This window comes from Bubalus kerabau, chromosome 23, assembly GCF_029407905.1.
Source record: "Bubalus kerabau isolate K-KA32 ecotype Philippines breed swamp buffalo chromosome 23, PCC_UOA_SB_1v2, whole genome shotgun sequence".
NCBI lineage: Eukaryota > Metazoa > Chordata > Mammalia > Artiodactyla > Bovidae > Bubalus > Bubalus kerabau.
In genome coordinates this window covers 24,308,645-24,322,202 of record NC_073646.1, presented here as the reverse complement: position 1 = coordinate 24,322,202, position 13,558 = coordinate 24,308,645, and the positions used below count along the sequence as shown (strand labels likewise).

Below are 13,558 nucleotides of genomic sequence, written 5' to 3'. Positions count from 1 at the left end.
ACTCACTTTACTGTATACCACCCACCCAATCTCTATAGGGTCCCCTGTGTAGTCACTGGGGTAGCAGAAAATGTCCCCACTCCTTTCCCCAAAGGAAGGGCCATCACACCCCTTGTTGAGAACCACTGATACAGGAGAGAACAAAGGCCAGGGCCCCCAGTTAGAAAGAAGCCTGGGCTGTGTAATGAACAGGGAGAAGGCTGCTGTGCCTGGCACATAATGAGTGATGGGGAAAGAGGCGAGAGTTGACTTTATGGCCATAGATGCTTAGCTGCGGCAGACTGAGTTTGCTTGCTGTCAGCTGGGGAGATTTCATGTAGGAGAAAGAGGATGAGCGGAACGCAGAAGTTACCCACACACTTTCTGAACCACATCAGAAAAGGGGACATGATTCTCTGGGCAATTAGATGACATTTTGCTGCCCCAGTGCTGCAATTAGCAAAGCTGGGAGGAGCAGAGGAAGCTGGGCAAGCTACCACACTTCATTAATCCTAAAATGTGTATTTTTAATTCACATTTTAACCTATCTGAAATTAAAATATGTGTCTCAGTCATCATCCCATATTGTCACTTCCCGAGCCTGTGCGTCAAAACCAACAGCAGCCTGCAAAAAAAGTTCTGGGGACAAGGATGGAGTGCTCTTTAAGAAATGCTGCCAGGGCAACTGCCTGGGTGAATTAAGAACTATACCGCAAGGAACATGCAAGAGAAAGACACTGCAAACTGAGGGTGGCTTAGACGGGTCAAACTCTGAATAGGAAATGTTAAGGAGTCCATGGGCCAATTTAGTTCATTTGTTTTTTTACTGATGTATGAACGCAGGAGACTGACGGATGATAAATGTTCAAGCATAAGGATGCTCTTTCCAATAAATACAAAAATTTTTAATTCTAAATGTAAAAGTACTACTGTGATGGTTTAATTTGCAATGTTCTATTCCTAGTGATCCTAAGGGTAACAGGGCACAGGATAGATTCAGGGAAATCTGAGAACCTTCACTGAACATCCAGTGGGTGCCAGGAATTTTATATACGCTATACAACATGTAATCTCACAGCAACTGTCCGAAATCCACACAATGAATTTCGCTTCACAGACACTAAGAAGCAACTTCCTGTGGCTTGCTTTCTTTTCTCACTTCAAATGAACCACATCCAATATTTAAGGGGCCGAGGTCACTCTGCGGGGACAAGATGACCAAGAGTGATCACATCTTCAAAGACAGGTTCTAACATCGTTTTGGATCGTCACTCCAACCAGGCTTCTCACTCCGCCTTTGTGATGGTTCATGTTAAGCATCAACTTGATTGGGTGAAGAGATGCCCAGATAGCCAGTACAACATGATTTCTGGATGTGTCTGAGTGTGTTTCCAAAAAAGACAAGTATTTGAATCACTAGAACTGAGCAAAGAGAAGCCACTCTCACCAGGCTGGGAGGGTATCATCCATTCTTTTGAGGGCCTGAGAAGAACAAAGAGATGGAGGAAATGGACTTCCCTGGTGGTCCAGAGGTTGGGAGCTCGCCTGCCAGTGCAGGGGACATGGGTTCAATCCCTGGTCTGGGAGGATTCCACATGCCGTGCAGCGACTAAACCTGAGTGTCACAACTACTGAGCCTGCACTCGAAAGCCCAGGAACCACAACTACCGAAGCCAGGCACCTAGAGCCTGTGCTCCACAACAAGAGAAGCCACACAACGAGAAGCCCACGCACCTCAGGTAGAGAGGAGCCCCTGCTTGTCGCAACGGAAAAAGACCCAGTGCAGCCAAAAACAAATAATTAAAAAAAAAAACAAAAACTACACTTTAAAGGAAAAAAGATGGAGGGCAAATCTGCTCTAGGCTTGAGCTGGGATGCCCACCTTCTCCTGCTCTCAGACACTGACACTCCTGCTTCTTGGGCCTTCGGACTCGGAATGAATTACACACCGCCAGCTTTCCTGGTTCTCCGACTTGGAGGTGGCAGATCATGAGACTTGAACCAATTCCTATAATTTCTATAATAAATTAATATCTTCCTATAAGTGATGTAGAGACACAGATATAGGTACAGATAGAGATTACTCCAGCCCAACTCCAGACATAGATAAGGTATAGGTAAAGGCATGCATTCAGTCTTCTTTAAAAAGAAGGCTGAGCACCGAAGAATTGATGTTTTTGAAGTGTGGTGCTGGAGAAGACTCTTGAGAGTCCCTTGGACTTCAAGGAAATCAAACCAGTCAATCCTAAAGGAAATCAGCAGGGGGGCAGTGGTGCAATGGATAACACATCTGACCACCGATCAGAAGATTCTAAAGGAAATCATCCCTGAATATTCATTGGAAGGACTAATGCTGGAGCCGAAACTCCAATACTGTCGCCACCTGATGCGAAGAGCTGACTCATTGGAAAAGACTCTGATGCTGGGAAAGATCAAAGGCAAAAGGAGAAGAGGGTAGAAGACGATGAGATGGTTAGATAGCAACACCTACTCAATGGACATGAGTTTGAGCAATCTCCAGGAGATAGTGGAGGACAAAGTTGCCTGGCACGTTGCATTCCACGGGGTCGCAGAGTCGAACACGACTTAGTGACTGAACAACAACAAACAGGTGTAGTTAGAGAGAGGGAGAGATCGAATACTATTGGTTCTGTCTCTCTGGAAAACCTGAATACAGCTTTGGAAAATATCCTTTCCCACTCCAGTACTCTTGCCTGTAAAATCTTATGGATGGAGGAGCTTGGTAGGCTGCAGTCCATGGGGTCGCTAAGAGTCGGACATGACTAAGTGACTTCACTTTCACTTTTCACTTGCATGCATTGGAGAAGGAAATGGCAACCCACTCCAGTGTTCATGCCTGGAGAATCCCAGGGACGGCAGAGCCTGGTGGGCTGCTGTCTATGGGGTCACACAGAGTCGGACACGACTGAAGCGACTTAGCAGCAGCAGCAGCTGCTCAGACACCACGGGGAGGTGGTATCTCAGAGGCCACTCTGAGGCAGGAAGGGATACAACCTGCACTCAGACAGATGGAGAATGTTTCCTAAGAATCATTGCAAACTGGAATGGAACTTAATGATTAATAATAAAAAAAAATTCAACTGTTACATAAAGATCTTAGGCAAAGACTTTGACCCATTAAAGCCTCTCTGCCTAGGTTTTATTCTGCAATCTCTAGTAATTACTACCCCAACTTTTGTTTGGGGAACAGCCCTGCTTCCTCTTGGTCTGTGTTGTTCGGGGCAGGATGCCTCCAGCCCAGCTCCAGGGATGGCAGGACACCTGGTCTGTACCACCAGCTTTACAGTGATTGGTTCAGGGATGGGTATGTTACCCATCAGGGCCAATGAGAGCCACCCTTGGAACCTCTGCTGAATCTTCTTGAGAAAGCCACATTCCCTCTCTTCCACTGTGGGCGGGCCATCTGAAAGTAAGCCTGGAACTATTGGCAGTCACCCCATGCAGGAGGCCTGTCTCAGAACGAAGCCAGCACAGAGCAGAGCAAAGAAGTAGAGACAGACAGAGCCTGGATGGTTTTGAATCCCTGGATGCAGCTGTGCCTGAAACCACTGCAGGATGCTAGATTTTTCACTTAGTTAAACAAATCAACTCCTTTCTTGGGGAAGGATGATGTCACTTGCAAAATACGGAGCCCTGACTTACAAACATATAGGCATCCCTCATTTTCAGAAGGCAATGGCACCCCACTCCAGTACTCTTGCCTGGAAAATCCCATGGATGGAGGAGCCTGGTGGGCTGCAGTCCAAGGGGTCCCTAGGAGTTGGACACGACTGAGCGACTTCACTTTCACTTTCATGCATTGGAGAAGGAAATGGCAACCCACTCCAGTGTTCTTGCCTGGAGAATCCCAGGGACAGAGGAGCCTGGTGGGCTGCCGTCGATGGGGTCGCATAGAGTTGGACATGACTGAAGCGACTTAGCAGCAGCAGCAGCATTTTCAAAAGTTTGCTTTATGCCACCTTGCTTTTACAAAAGACCGATACACTGGTATCGCAGAGTCGGACACGACTTAGCAACTGAAAAACAACAAAAGTTACCTATTTATGCTAACTGAAAGAAATTCTAAGAGGATTTTTCACTGTTATGAAAAAAGGTAAAAAGCAAAAATACCATCCAGGGTTTGTTTTGCTGCGAGTTCAGCCATTATGGAGGCAGAAATCATCCCGTGCAGTGAGGGGGCACCACCAACCGCCTTCCCGGGAACCACACTCAGCATCTCAGCCTCAAACCGCCATGACTCTGAACTGTGTCCATGAGCACCTGTGCTTTACCTTAATTGATTTTGTGCATCAACAAGCAGAATGTGTCCTAAGGTAACTTGCTTCTTCGCCTCACACCACTTCAGTTTACAAAAAGGTTTCACGCTCTACTTTCAGATAGCGGGGGAATCCTGTTCACTACTAGACCCTGGAGGGCTGGTGGCTTAAATGTTCAAGCAGGTAGACTGTGTCGGCCTCTTGCCTGAGGTTAGGATGAGACTTCTTCTACAAGAGTGTAAGTGACTAGAGGCCATGCCCTTCAATGCACGGACACCACTGTGCATTGAACAACACACATGGAGGACACAAAGTGTATTCACTGCAATATCCTAGGCAATCAGTTACATTGCCAAGGGTTTTCTAGATCAAAGCCTGACTCAGAATTCACAAAGCACACTCCACAGTAGACAGGACTCCTGGTAAGGTCAGCCTTCCATAGCCTGGCATGAATGTCCCAGGGAGAATAATGTAAGAAATAGAAGAAAACTCTACTGGGCCAATGAAGCAACTCGTCCCTTCATCATTCCCATTATAAAGCCTGAAATCCCCACCAACAGGTGCTCCCTTTGGTTTCTAGCACTCTCTCTCTCCCCCAAAGATTTATGGTGGGATATGTTTGTGTCACATAGGAAGGGTCGCCTGAATTCACTAGCTCACCCGTCCAGAGCACACAGGGCTGCTCACTACACTAGCTGCAGCCTCCTAGAAGAATCAGAAAGGCCTGCGACTGTTGGCTTGTTTGTGGCTCCACCACCTTGTAAATTCCCTAAGGAAGAGAAACTGAATCTCCTTGGGCTCCACTGTACTCCAGCATCTCATACAGTGCCTGGAACACAAGCACGCAATCAATATGTGTTGGATAAATGGTTGATGGTAGACAGCCCTGAGGTGGGAGTTAGGACCTGGCTTCTGATCCTAAAACTGCCAAGTCTACATGCTCACTCATGCCACACTCCTCTGGGGCCCTGGGTCCTCATTCCAACAAATGAGGAGGTGGGCCACTTAGATCTGAGATCAAAGCCAGGAGTCCTGCACAGCTGGGTGTGTTTGCCTCATCGTGCAATTTTACACTTTGGTAACAATCTAAAGGGCTTCCCTGGTGGCTCAGATGGTAAAGCGTCTGCCTACAATGCAGGAGACCCAGGTTCAATCCCTGGGTTGGGAAGATCCCCTGGAGAAGGAAATGGCAACCCCCTCCAGTATTCTTGCCTGGAGATTCTCATGGATGGAAGAGCCTGCTAGGCTACAGTCCATGGGGTTGCAAAGAGTCAGACACGACTGAGCAACTTCACTTCACTAACAATCTAAAAAGCCGGGAGATTTCATATGAAAATTCATATTTGTGGTTTTGGAGGCTCTGGCAATACAGAGTCAACAGTGCACATGCCGTGAAGGGCCAGTGAGAGTGAGGGTTGTGCCACTGGATGGATGGAGCCCGAAATCTTCCCCCTCCTCAGTCCCCATGTGATCCCTGCACCGAGGCTAAAGGTCAGCTGTTCATGATCACATGACTGTGCTTTCTTTTAGTAAATAAATATCTATAAAGATAGACCAAGAGAGCCATGTTTTTAAAAATGTTTATAATACAGAGAGCACGCTCCTTTGTAGGAGCAAATTTAACCTTCATATAATAATAATACACCCTCATGCTGCTGCTAAGTCACTTCAGTCGTGTCCGACTCTGTGCAAACCCATAGACGGCAGCCCACCAGGCTCCCCCATCCCTGGGATTCTCCAGGCAAGAACACTGGAGTGGGTTGCCATTTCCTTCTCCAATGCATGAAAGTGAAAAGTGAAAGTGAAGTCGCTCAGTCGTGTCCGACTCTTAGCGACCCCATGGACTGCAGCCTACCAGGCTCCTCTGCCCATGGGATTTTCCAGGCAAGAGTACTGGAGTGGGGTGCCATTGCCTTCTCCGATACACCTTCATATAATAACAATAATAATATATCCATCACCTATGCAGCAACACTAGAGACGCCAAGTACCATTCTAAGCACATTACATTCAGTTAACCCATTCAAGGCTTCCCTGATCGCTCAGCTGGTAAAGAATCCACCCGCAATGCGGGAGACCTGGGTTCAATCCCTGGGTTGGGAAGACCCCCTGGAGAAGGGAAAGGCTACCCATTCCAGTATTCTGGCCTGGAGAATCCCATGGACTGTATAGTCCATAGGGTTGCAAAGAGTCAGACACAACTGAGTGACTTTCACTTTCAAGCACTTTCATTTAACCCATTTAGTCCTTATAGAAACTTTACCTATGAATACGAGATAGATACTGCTGCGGCTGCTAAGTCGCTTCAGTCGTGTCCGACTCTGTGTGACCCCACAGACGGCAGCCTGCCAGGCTCTGCCATCCCTGGGATTCTCCAGGCAAGAACACTGGAGCGGGTTGCCATTTCCTTCTCCAATGCATGAAAGTGAAAGGTGAAAGTGAAGTTGCTCAGTCGTGTCTGACTCTAGCAACCCCATGGACTGCAGCCTATCAGGCTCCTCCACCCATGGGATTTTCCAAGCAAGAGTACTGGAGTGAGGTGCCATTGCCTTCTCCGATGAGATAGATACTATGACTATCCAAATTTTTAAAAGAAAGAAACAGAGGCTCAGAAAGGTTCCGTAATCTAAGATCAAACGGTCAGTGAGCAGCCTCTAAGCCTGGAACCCAGGCAGCCTCCACTCACCCATCATATGTCACTGCCACGTGCTTTTAAGTTCAAAGGACCAAGCCTAACTGAGGCCAGACTTTTGTAGTCACCTATTAACCAATTTCAGAGAAGGCAATGGCACCCCAGTCCAGTACTCTTGCCTGGAAAATCCCATGGACGGAGGGGCCTGGTGGGCTGCAGTCCATGGGGTCGCTAGGAGTCAGACACGACTGAGCGACTTCACTTTCACTTTTCACTTTCATGCATTGGAGAAGGAAATGGCAACCCACTCCAGTGTTCTTGCCTGGAGAATCCCAGGGACGGGGGAGCCTGGTGGGTTGCCGTCTATGGGGTCGCACAGAGTCAGACACAACTGAAGCAACTTAGCAGTAGCAGCAGTATTAACCAATTTAGTCTCCTCTGCTTCCCCACCATTTTTCAGAAAGGGACACTGAGTCTGATGGGAAGTTATTTTTTTCCCAATTTTCCCAAAAATTCATACCAAAAAAAAAAAATGGGGAGAGGACAGAGGCCAAAATCCAAGCCAACCAACTTCCAGCATTGCTCTTTTTTCTAAAAACAGGAATATTAGTCCTAGAGCCTAGACTGGAGATAAATTCTCATGTAGCTTCTTCAGGAACCAAGAGAAGAGAGTCATTTTAGAAAGTCTCACTCACTACCTCATTGCTACATGGCCAGGCTTGAGGCTCACAGACCTGAGGAAACAAGCCCAAGTACAGGGGGCGTCCAGTGTCGCCTTGCGCATGGGAGTCTCCTGGCGGACAGATGGCTCCCAGTGAGCTCCTTGTACCATGCCCTAAGATGCTTGAGAAAAGAGAATATGTAACAAACTCAGTTACTTGAGCCCAGGCTCAAGATGTAAACAGTCAAGATTACTCAGAGGTACAATAGCCAAAGACACTAAAGAGTATCTCATGTCACCAATGTACTGGCACTTCTAAAATAATAAGATGTGTGTGCATCCATCTTGATAACCTCTAAAATACATCATTCACTGTTTCCAGTTTCCCATATCTTGGAGGAAGAGGAAGTCTAGGCTCTAGAAATCCCCTCCATGGGATGGATCTCAGAGACTATCTTATTGGGAAGGCATCTTTCATCTATAAATCTACAAGGTATATACAGAAATCCTTAGCTCAGTATCAGTTTAGTATCAGAATGTAACATCTTTACTACTACTATTGATGCTGGCAACAACGTTGTCCTTACATGGCTGTGTACTATGCAGCCAAGGCTTTCCTGGTGGAAAGTCTTACTAGCTCTACCCTGCAAATCAGCATTAACGATCCAGTAAAATAGTTACTATTGTTACCCTGCTGTAATTGATGAGGAAACAGACAGCCTGAAGGATTAGATGACACATCCCAAGTCCCAGGGCTAGGAAGCATCAGGAGCAAGATCAACAAGTAAAATGCATAGCCTCCAATAACCCACACAACCCTGCCTCCTTCCACAAATCTAACTGATCTTATTCATGCAGTGGGATGCTTTGAGGATTGTTATTCCATCAGCCAAGACTGCATGACCCGATTGCCAAAACCCATTTCTTAATGCCTCTTCAGGGTGTCAAGAGCCCCATGGGGTCACCCAGGCTCTACCCATCCACTATGGCACTCAGAATGCCAGCTGAAGGTCAATGGGTACCAGTGTGAATAGCCAAGGGGAAAAAAAGCTTGTTGTTCTCCAGTGCTTGTTAGCATGAAAATAATCATTCATTTCCTACTGTTTGGGTGGCAGGGTTACAAGGATCAGCCCAAGAGATGGCATATCAATGCAGTTCACCAAATGAGTCATCAGAATGAGAATATCCATTTATTGGAGCAGACATGTGTTGACAGAATTCATCCAATGTAAAAAGGTAGCTGATGTAAACTGCCTCCCAAAAGTACCACCTGTTCGGCAATCTCTCCTGATGTTCATCTGCTGTCCTGGGTTTGAGGAGCTGGGGGGGGGGGGGGGAGGGGGGCAGGGAAGGCAGTGAGAGAAAGGAAAGGAGAGGGAAAAGCTACCATATTTTCTTTAGAATATTTGTTTTAAAGACAAGTTTCAAAACTGAAAAGCCTGATGCAGTTGCTTTGACTGCCACTTATTCCCTGGATCCTAAAAGAGGACAGGCCATCTCTAGCAGGCCTTGTGGGTTTTGCAGTGTTTCTACCCCAATCTTGGATCAGGAGAGGCCAGGTGGAAATGCAGCAATATGATGGAACTGCTCCTTTGCAAACATTATGAGAAGTTTTATCCTTCCATAATAGACTCTAACCAAATGGCCTGCTCACTGTGGGACAGCAGAGTGACAAAAGCAAACCTCTTAACAGCCTCCAAGCAAGTCTTCAGGTTTGCATGTAATGGAAGAAAGCATCTTTATTTTCCCCAGAAGCTTACACTTGCCTGACCTACAGTCCGTGCTGGGATGGGAGTGCATTAAAGGGTTAACTCAGCAGGTTTGCGGGCCCCAAACCCTGCACACTCCAAAGAAAAGCATGACCCTTGACCATGCCCTGGGAGGTAAACTCTGAACCCTTGGAATAAATACCCAACCTGAGAAGGGTCTGTATAACTGAGACATTGGAACATGCCAGTTTATGCTAACACTGTGATTTACAGGGAACAGCTCTTTTTGTGTGGGCCGTGCCAAATCAGCTGGATCTTTGGAGGGGCGGATCTTGGAGGCTGAGTAGCTACGGTCTTCACACGTGCACTCCAGGCCTAGGTGACTGGTCCCCAGCACGATTCCTGGACAGCAAGCCTCGGTGAGCGTCCCTGGTTGGCACCACTTAGCACATCTGTCACTGTTGCTGGGAGAATTCGTGCTGTCTGTGCGGCTCCACTGGGAGGACACATATGGAAGCCTGGGTCTGGTTTCTCCTGGACTCTGCCCTCTATGTCTTTGTCCTTTGCTGATTTTAACATGCATCCTTTCAGGACTCTGAGAATAACAGCTTTTCTGAGTTCTGTGAGTCCTGCTTGCAAACCACCAAACAGGAAAGTGGTTTTGGAGATCCCCCAACTCAGGAAGGGAGGGAGAACAGGAGGGAGGGAGGAAGGAGAAGGGGAAGAAGCAAGGAAGGGAGGAAGGGACGGGGAAGAGGAAGGGAGAGGCAGGAAAGGAGGAAAATGAAACAAGAAGAAAACAAGCCAAGAACTGTTCAAATGTCAAATCTCTTACTGTTTGGGCTCAAAGTAACAACAGGAAAGAAAATACCATGTATACAAGCTCCTCAAAAGACAAAGAAAATAGATAAAAATCAGAGGCTGCTGGTACAACACCCAGGGCATCATTGAAGACTCCAGCATGCACTTATCCATCGAGATTGCTTTGTCTAACTGTTTCCCCAGTATAATGACTAACCTCCGCCTTTGGGAAATCCTGACTATTCCCTTTTGATGAAAACACTCCACTTCAGAAATAAAACTTTCAGAAGTGATCTGGGAGAGACTAAAACAGATTATAGCATTGAATAATGTTTTTTTGTGGTCAAACAGGAGAATCAAACGGATTTCTGCCTATTTCTGCACCACCAAGGCAAATGCACATCCACCTCGAAGGCTCTGGCAAAGCAGAGGGGATACACTCCACACCTGGACCCGATGCTGGAAATTCAGGCCTCCATTCATACTCTTAACCCTTCTCAATTCATTGAAAACCACTTCAAGAAAAGTCATTTGAAGAAATTACCTCTGTGTATTACACCATGACCAGTGAAAAATGTCCCACCCGAGACTCGATGGTCCCGAAGCAATAAAATTTTTGCTGAAGTGCAAGATGTAATAACTCAGGGAAAAGAAGTCCCCATGACAACAAGGAGGGGAAGGAAATGAGTGAGAATCTGAGGCTTCAAGTCTCTCACAAGAATCTGAGGCTTCAAATCTCTCACAATACAAGACTCCACCACTTTGTACTTGGAAATCTGTCTTTGGGATTGAAATCGCAAAAAATAACTTCCTCTCTTATCGCTTTCCTGCCTGCTCAAGTGGTATTGTTAAACCAAAGTACATTTCATCTAAAGAGGATGAGAATCCAGGCACCAGGACAGAACTTGCATCTATTCTATGTCTTCTGCATCTCTCGAATCAAAATGATGCAAGTGAGTTATGGATCTGATGGCAAGACCAGTATTTCAGAGGCTTCAATATGCAAACATGTGGAAGTTGTGGGCAGTAGAGAAAACCACAGGCTTTCACACCATGAGATGTCTGGGACATTTTCCAAACACTGTGTCCCATTTCTTTTTTTTTTAAGTTTATGTTATTTTTATTTTATCACAATAATTTTTTAAAGGAGGGAAAGGCATGGTCCTAGAAATAAAAACAGTAATAGTTTCAGAGTTGACACACCTTCAATTATACTTGATCTCTTCTGTAATCTATATAATCTGAAGGAGCATTGGCAATTAATAAGTCAAAGTTTTATGCAATAGTTTGCTTTTTAAACAAGTCTACAGCACTCAGTATTCCCAGGTGGTATCCCACCCAAGTGCTAACCAGGCCTCACTCTTCTTAGTTTCCAAGATCAGACAAGATCAGGCATGTTCAGTGTAGTATGGCTGGAGACAGCAATGATTGCTTTTAGAACGGGTGCACCTTTTCCCTGGCAGCTCAGTGATAAAGAATCCGCCTGCAATTCAGGAGACATGGGTTTGATCCCTGGATCAGAAAGATCCCCTGGAGAAGGAAATGGCAACCTACTCCACTATTCTTGCCTGGGAAACCCCATGGACAGAGGAGGCTGGTGGGCTACACTCCACTGGGTCACAAAGACCTGGACACGACTGAGAAACTAAACCACACTACTGTAGTTGATTTACAATATTGTGTTAGTTTCAGGTACACAGCAAAGTTATTCAGTTTTATATACATATATATATGACATATGATATATATGACATATGATATATATATATATATGCTATATATATCTATCAGTTCAGTTCAGTCGCTCAGTCGTGTCCAACTCTGCAACCCCATGGACTGCAACACATCAGGCCTCCCTGTCCATCACCAACTCCTAGAGTTTACTCAAACTCATGTCCTTTGAGTCAGTGATACCATCCAACCATCTCATCCTCTGTTGTCCCCTTCTCCTCCTGCCCTCAACCTTTCCCAGCATCAAGGTCTTTTCAAATGAGTCAGCTCTTCGCATGAGGTGGCCAAAGTACTGGAGTTTCAGCTTCAGCATCAGTCCTTCCAATGAACACTCAGGACTGATCTCCTTTAGGATGGACTGGTTGGATCTCTTTGCAGTCCAAGGGACTCTCAAGAGTCTTCTCCAACACCACAGTTCAAAAGCATCAATTCTTGGGCACTCAGCTTTCTTTATAGTCCAACTCTCACATCCATACATGACCACTGGAAAAACCATAGCTTTGACTAGACAGACCTTTGTTGGCAAAGTAATGTCTCTGCTTTTTAATATGCTGTCTAGGCTGGTCATAACTTTCTTGCCAAGGAGTAAGTGTCTTTTAGTTTCATGGCTGTAGTCACCATCTGCAGTGATTTTGGAGCCCCAAAAAATAAAGTCCGCCACTGTTTCCACTGTTTTTCCATCTATTTGCCATGAAGTGATGGGACCGAATGACATGACATGACATATATAAATATATATACATACGTGTGTGTGTATTCTTTTCCAGGTTATTTTCCACTATAGGTTATTATAATATATTGAATATAGTCCCCTGTGCTATACAGTATATCCTTGTTGTTAATCTATTTTATTTATAGTGGTATGTATCTATTAATCCCATACTCCTAATTCATCCCTCCTCCCCCACTTTCCCTTTGGTAACCATAATTTTTTTTTTCATATGTCTGTGAGTCCACTTTTGTTTTATAAATAAGTTCATTTGTATTATTTTCCAGACTCCATATATATGTGACATCATATTAATATATTTATCTTTCTCTGTGTTTCATTTCTTTTTCAGGAGAATATCCCAGGAAAAAAACTCCTAATTTCCCTACTGAATTCTCCCAGCTTGGCTCCTTGGTCATGCCCCGTCTCTCCAATCCTGTGGATTTTCATGACCCCCCAAATCCACAGTACTAAAACATTTTAAGGTTTTAGCTATCATTGCTGAGAAACAGGAGACACAAGCACTGAAGATTCTTCTGGAATCTTGATTTGTACAGCCACTTTCCCACTGAGTCTCTGAGTCCTTATTTCTAAGGGGTTGTTGCTGTGGGTCTCCCAGTCCTGCACAGCCCAAAGACCTTCTTTTCTTATAAGCTTTATTCAGATACAGTTAATACACAAAACTGCACACATTCAACATATGCATCTTAATGAGGTTTTGTGTTTTTTTGGCCAGGCCATGTGGTGTGCAAGCATCTTAGCTCCCCAACCAGGGATGGAACCCATGCCCCCTGCAGGGGAAGCTAGGCGTCTTAACCACTGGACAACCAGGGAAGTCCCTGCCCCAGGGACCTTCTCAGTTCCCACGAACACCTTGTAAACAGGAGGCCTCTTTTCCAAGAACAACATAAAAACAAGAAGCAGCTTTCAATTAACCCGGCTCTACTAAAGGACAGCATCAGGGTAGGGACTTGATATAATTTTGGCTAAGATGGTAAAGCGTCTGCCTACAATGTGGGAGACCCAGGTTCGATCCCTAGATCGGGAAGATCCCCTGGA

The 13,558-nt window shown here is 45.7% G+C and overlaps 1 protein-coding gene and 1 non-coding gene across 2 annotated transcripts in view; one reads left to right on the top strand and one right to left on the bottom strand.

Moving 5' to 3' along the window:
- The window catches only part of HS3ST4 (heparan sulfate-glucosamine 3-sulfotransferase 4), a 496,951-nt gene that overhangs the window by 446,845 nt on the left and 36,548 nt on the right, over nt 1–13,558 (bottom strand). The window lies entirely within an intron of this gene.
- TRNAC-ACA (transfer RNA cysteine (anticodon ACA)) lies at nt 5,353–5,424 on the top strand. The gene has a single exon. It is a non-coding gene; the product is annotated as a tRNA-Cys (tRNA).